The following is a 6658-nucleotide window of genomic DNA, read 5'->3' on the forward strand; positions in this document are numbered from 1 at the left end:
CTGCCTCTGATACGGTGATATTTTTTTTTTTTTTTCCATTTTTGATTTTGGAGGTGTTTTATATCGCTGCCTTACATCACTGTCTCAAAGTCCAGCTACTTCTTAGCTCTCTGGAACTTCATTTTTATTGGCTAAAATCCTGTGGCCTATGTATAGTTATAGACATTTTCTGGTTTTCATCATCAGCTTTCTGGCATCCAGTTTGAGAGAAATGGCAACTATCTAGAGGTATACACACAAGCATTCCTATAGAGTATTGGCACTGTTTGACAGTTGTTACAGTGTCTTTTTTATCATCTATCTGTTCTTTGGTCACATTGTCATTATGCATAGCCCAGATACAAAAGAAGTTGCAATAGCAGAAACTATGCATATGATTATATATATTCTTAAAAAAATCCTTCTTCGGACTGCATCACTAATAATACCAGAGTATTGCTTTCTGATTCCAAAATTACTTTTAAATAACAGTTTGCCTGTAGATGTCTCAAAATCTGACATACTTCATTTTGAAGTTTTACAAATAGTGATAGATGAAGTACAGAGTTGAGCTCTACCCTCAGATACATACTATGGCCATATACAAAAAGATGCCTTGTACATGACTCAGAAATCTATAGTTCCAACATAATACCACTTTGATCAACCTTATCTTTCTATTATAAAGATATTCATGAAACATACCACTTTTTTTTTTTTTTTTTTTTTTTTTTTGCATTCTGCCTAGATTCTATTATGGTCCTTGCAATACACAGTACTGGTTTTCAAAGATAGGAAGCCTGCACAGATTTTATATCTTTTATTTTACATCTAAATAATTCGTATTATTTTCTTCATTATACCAAATCACCATCTTCCCCCACCACATACACCCATACAGTTCAACTCAATTCTCTTACTTCTGTTATACTTTTATTTACTGTCATAACATCCTTCACTTATAAGTGTGCCATCTTCCACAGTTACCTAGGAATCTACTCACATTCCCTCTGATTACTGTAAGGCCTAATTCCTAATTCCAGGAATCTTTCTCCTTTGTAAACACTACGTGCAGCTCTTACACTTGATACTTGTTCTTCACAGCAGCATTACTAGTGACAGAAGACTAGGGAAGTTTGTCTCTTCTAGTAACACTTTAAAGAGACCCAGAAGAAACCTCCACGTGTGGGTCATGGCAGCAGCACTTTCCAGAAGCAGGAGGTCTCTCAATATCAAATTCAGAGACGAAAATATCATTAAAAAGCAAATCAAAAACTCATTTTTGTTTTGTTTTGTATATCAAATGTTTCTATGTCTCTCCTCAACAAAGTTAATTCTCACTTACTATGACTGAAGTATCTAAAATGGGAGTCTCCTGAGAACTGTAGCCTTGATTTGAGAGGCATCTTTTGAACATATCTCAAATGCATTAGCTTATTTGATTTAAAAGGTTATGTGTGCAAGTATGACAAAGAATCCTTCAGCCTCCTGCCAGAGAAAGTGAGCACAGTTACACAAATATGGGAAATACATAGGATATTTTCCAACTGAAATCACTGCTAAGGATCCTCAAGAAGGGTTCACTACTCTGTGTTTAGGGCCTGTCACTCCTTTCGATAAATTCTAATAACCAGATAATCTACAGAAGATTAGTTGCAATATCCTATATCTAGTCAACTTTTTTTTTTTTTTAATAAAAACAGTGAAACAGTGCTCAAACGTAGTTCAGTGCTCACCATTTTCATCAGGGCTCAAAAGTTTCGAAACAAGGTAAAATGAAAAGGACCTGACTGAAAAAGGTTAAACATACCAAATATGTTACAATTTATAAACAATGAATGAGTCATGATTTCCTGCAAGCTCTTTGCCTGGAATTTTTTTCTTTTTTCCTTCATAAAAATGTATCTTTCTTCATTCATACTTTCTAAAACTCATTTCAGAAAAATCAATTGAAAAATTGTAATCAAATACATATTCTTTTTGTGCAATAATATGGCTGAATTCCAGGATGAGGCAAACTAATTTTGACAGTTAAATTCTCTGTGATTTTTGAGTGTGGGTACAATGTAACTGGCTTTATTACTCATGCATTTATTTTACATAAGAATTTAGTATACATCCAAGGTGCTATACTACCAGCCCCAGAGAATGGAGCATTTTGCTTATCTGCTAAAAAGATAATGCATTGAAAACTTTGTAGGTCTACCTGGACCCCAGAACAGGTTGACATTTTTTAGGTGGAACTCTAAAATTGAACGAAAAGCAACAAAGAACAGTACTTTTAATGAAAACTGTGCACTGATGTCTTTTAAGAAACTACCAGGCTTTAAATATTAAACTTTTTTCATGAGTCACTACTGAATGGTTAATTAAAACTCCATATTCAGTTAGAAAAAGGTTTTCCAGTATAATTTTTTACATTATTAAAACCAGAGAATGAGTGTATTTTCCCTCCCACCCCCCAACAGTGTCAGTTTTGTAGCTCTTATTAGAATTCTACCACTCAGCTCTACTCATCCCTCACTTCATCCCACCTTGTCCTTTCTGCAGAACTTGCCAGAAAACACGCTGAGTTGTGTTATTTGTTATGATTCTGGATTATATAACGTGGGCACCTTCTGATTAGAATCAGAACTGACAATCTAAACTAATTTTATGTAAACCACTGAACTCTGGGTAACACAATTTAGATGTGAATCATTAATGCAAAGATGCAAGATTCTTCTTTCAGGACCCATGAGCTTCCTGGTTCCCCTTAGTCTGAAATATTGTGTGTTTTCCTCATCTTTTTTCACATTCTTATGACTAAGGCAAAAGTTGTCATTACATTGTACAATGCAGTGGATATTTTAATACACTTTCTTCTTTGTCGTGAGTATATGACACAATAATTTGTTCTCTTGCTCCTACCTTTGAAATATTTAGAACTTGTGATTAATTCTTTATCTCATTTTTATAAGTACCCAAATCAAGTCTCCACTAATGGTTAATATACACCTTTCCCCTTGATATGAAATCCATATTCTTAACAGCTTTTAAATATCACTGCCATAAGCTGTAACAAAAGCAGTAAGCTGCTTTTGTTACACACGTTATTGGCAAGCAGTAAAGCATAACGAGACTAATTTGAAATTAATGATATAAATAGCCCAGTAGCAGGTTTTTAATTATCTTATAGTATAATTTATAATTAAGTATATAAGCTCTGTACATTCATTAATGCTACTCTGCCACTCTGCTGAAAAGGCAAGCTGGAACTGGAATAAACATGTCCAAGATAACAATATGCAATCCAGGCAAACAGTGGGTAACAGGTATCACTGCAGGTATAGCAAGCTGATGGTTTTGCTGAAACCCAGTAGTGTTCCATGGGGAATGTCAAGTATTTAATGGCTCTGCTTTATCAGGCTTTTATTCCGTCCATTACTCTATGCTTTTGAATATTCAGACCAGAGCAGTTGGTACACGAATTAAACTCACTCATGCACTTAGAAAAAAAAAAAACATATGACATGTATGGCCATGTGACTAGTCCTAACCGACAAACACAGGCCCAGCTTGGATTGCTGAACATCACCAGTTAATTAAAATTAATCCACACAGTAAAACAAACTTGTATGAATTCAGTCCTTCCCACCATGAATTATACATGGCCATTTTAAAAAACAGAGAGCCTCTTATTCACACCAGGGAGAAGTTGCTATCACATCAGTAAAACATCAGCATTAATTGTATGATTAACAAACTCTCAGTTTGGTCCTCAAAGAGCAAGAGGAGCTATATTCATTAAATAACCTGCCTGTGCAAAACCATATGCCCTGTACAGTTATCTCTATCTAATCAGGACATCTATGGTAGAAAATAAAAAAAGTAACTGGATATAATATTATGACAGAACTATTCCTATTCCATCAAAAAGACTCAGATTTTAGTGCATCTTGAAGTAAACCTATGGGAAAATGCACTCTCCATAGAAGAATTTTAACCCCTTCAGGAGCCCTGAACTTGGACAACACCCGTAAGATTTGCTTCCAGAAATATTAGCAAAGCCCATGCACACTTCTCAAGTGAGGAATTTACATAGGAAGAATATGATCCCTAGAGATAACAAACATTCCTCCCAGCCAGTCAGTAGCATAGCTCACAGAAGGAATGCTAAACAGAATAGCTACTAGTATTATCTCTCAACATAGAATACAGCGCCTGGCACTTAGCTTGATACCTTCTCCAAGCCTTAGACTGCAATAAACACACGGGTCAAATCAACCTTCTGGTAGCTAAGCCTGCCAACAACCTGTCAACATTTTGTATCTTGCTTCCAAACTATGTGGAATGAGCTTGTGCCCTTTCCTCTGATACTGCTGCTCACCTTCTTGAAGCTCATTGCTCGATCTTTTTCCATATTAGATTCAGATAGCTGCTCCTTTTCTTTAACCCAAAATGAGTTTTATCCGAAGAACCACATATTTTTTGCAAAGGAAATAGGCCAATTGTTCAATGCCATCACAGTAAATTAAAAATTTTAAGTTTAATCACCATATAATGATTCTGGTTTGGAATAGTGAATGACCTTCCTCCGCAGATACAGGCAATTGAGAAAGTATGTAACAATGATGAGCACTTAAATAGCATGTAAAATGAAATGAGCATATTATAGTTAATGACTACATGGCAGGTACTGCAACTTAATTGTTCACTGATCAGCCTTACTTACAATGCATTTGGAATATTTACGAACCTGGTTTTCTACCTAACTCTATACAAGCAAGCAACTGTGTCCACGTGACTTCTGCCAGTAAGATGTCAATTAACATTAAGTATTTTTCTCATTTGGATAAATGCAATGATAAAACTGCAAATAAAATAGTAGGAATATGTGTCTGTATAAAAACAAGTTGTTTTCTGCTTCTCCCAACTTGTTTTTCATATTCCTGTGTCAACCACTTTGTTTATGGTGAAAGGAAGATATTACTGTAGTGTGGGGAATCACATTTTCAGGGTAGTTTTCATGAGTGAGTTCATACTGTGTTGTGCATATGCTCATGTTACATAGCTGGGATGTGGGATAATGATGAAGCAGACTTTCCAAGCAGCTGGGGGTGTCAGAAGTAAAAAAAAAAAGTAAGAAAATAACCTGATTGAAAGGAGGAAGACATTAAAAGCTCCAGCAGAGCTGAGGCTCTTTGAAAACACAAGAAATAGTTGTAGATTTAAATAATGCTTCACTGGTCTTTTCAAGTATTGTCTGTCAGCAGGGAGAGAATATGCCAGAAAGTAGCTTAAGTTCTTAAAATAACTGGTTCTGATGCATTTCACATTCTCAATAGTTTCCTATTAGATCAGGTGAGGACACTAACCAGGAAACTGTATTGCAGATGCTGAAGAAAACTGTACTCCCCCTAAAGCTGAACATGTGACAACTACAAACAAATATCCTTGAAAAGAGTGAAAAGCAGAAGATTTAATCATTCATTAACACAATTATGTAGTCCGAATCTCTGATAAAAAAAAAAAAATATGATGGCAATCTCAGAATGAGACTACTGAGAGATTTTGCATCTGCTCCTGACCAAACAAACTGCAAATTTGCAAAGAGCAATACAGCTTTACTTGCAGATTTGCAAATAAAGAATGTTTTGCACTACCAATGGACATCATGAATATCAGAAAGGACAAAATCTCCTAAGATGAAAGCTGTGGCAGGCATGCAAAGCTCAAAATCAACATTCACAAAAACAGTATTTTGGAAGCAATACAAATAGGGCAAGACAGTGGCCACTGTTTGGAAAGAGATGCATGAATTGCAGATCATTTTTAAGGAATACACAAGTGGCAGCAGAGATTATACCTCCCAACATGATATTTTACCTATTTCATACCAGCAAACACTGTTGACTTCTGTTTAAGTTTGTGATTACCTTCTAGATCCTTTTCTGAGGAACTGCAGCTTAGCTAGCTCTTCTCCATCCTGTGTTTGTACAGTTGATTAATGTTGCCTAAGTGTGGCAAAAGTCTGGCAATAGTACTATGTTTTTTTAACCATATCCATCATTTTGAATTCTGATTTTGCTTTCCAGTGTATTCTAAATTCTTGCAGTAAATTAGTAATACTCCAAAAACTTGGAGCAAAGGACCTGTGATGGACTACTTCAGAGCCATTGTAAATACCTTTTAATTCTGACAATAAGCCTTTCATAATCTTTTGCCAAAATTAGTTTTCCAACATGATTCTTAGAAAGTTCCTCTGAATCCTAACTGGAATTACATGGATGTGTTTCTCAAGAAACCATACAACAAAAGAGGTAATGAATAAGTGACATATTCACAGTGACAACTACAGTGGAAAAACCTAAGGCAAAGGCTCCACATAGGAAAAGACTGTACACATTCTAATTTCAACCAACTAATACCAAAATCACACTTTCAAGTTTGAAGGAAAATAGCCTTCTATCAGTAACACTTGTGAGTAATGACCCTTCACTGGCCCCTTATCCAAACTGATACTGACTACGGGTTAATTATAGTTGGGACAGAAACTTATTTGCCAACTATATGAAGCCATCTTGGAAATCACATATCTCACATGTAGCAAGTACATTATCCTCACAGTATTTCTTAGACTAAACTAAAAGTATGACATTGAGCTGACATCTGAATATACATGAGACAACTTAGATTT

The sequence above is a fragment of the Rhea pennata genome, chromosome 6 (assembly GCF_028389875.1).
Source record: "Rhea pennata isolate bPtePen1 chromosome 6, bPtePen1.pri, whole genome shotgun sequence".
In the NCBI taxonomy this organism is placed as follows: Eukaryota; Metazoa; Chordata; class Aves; order Rheiformes; family Rheidae; genus Rhea; species Rhea pennata.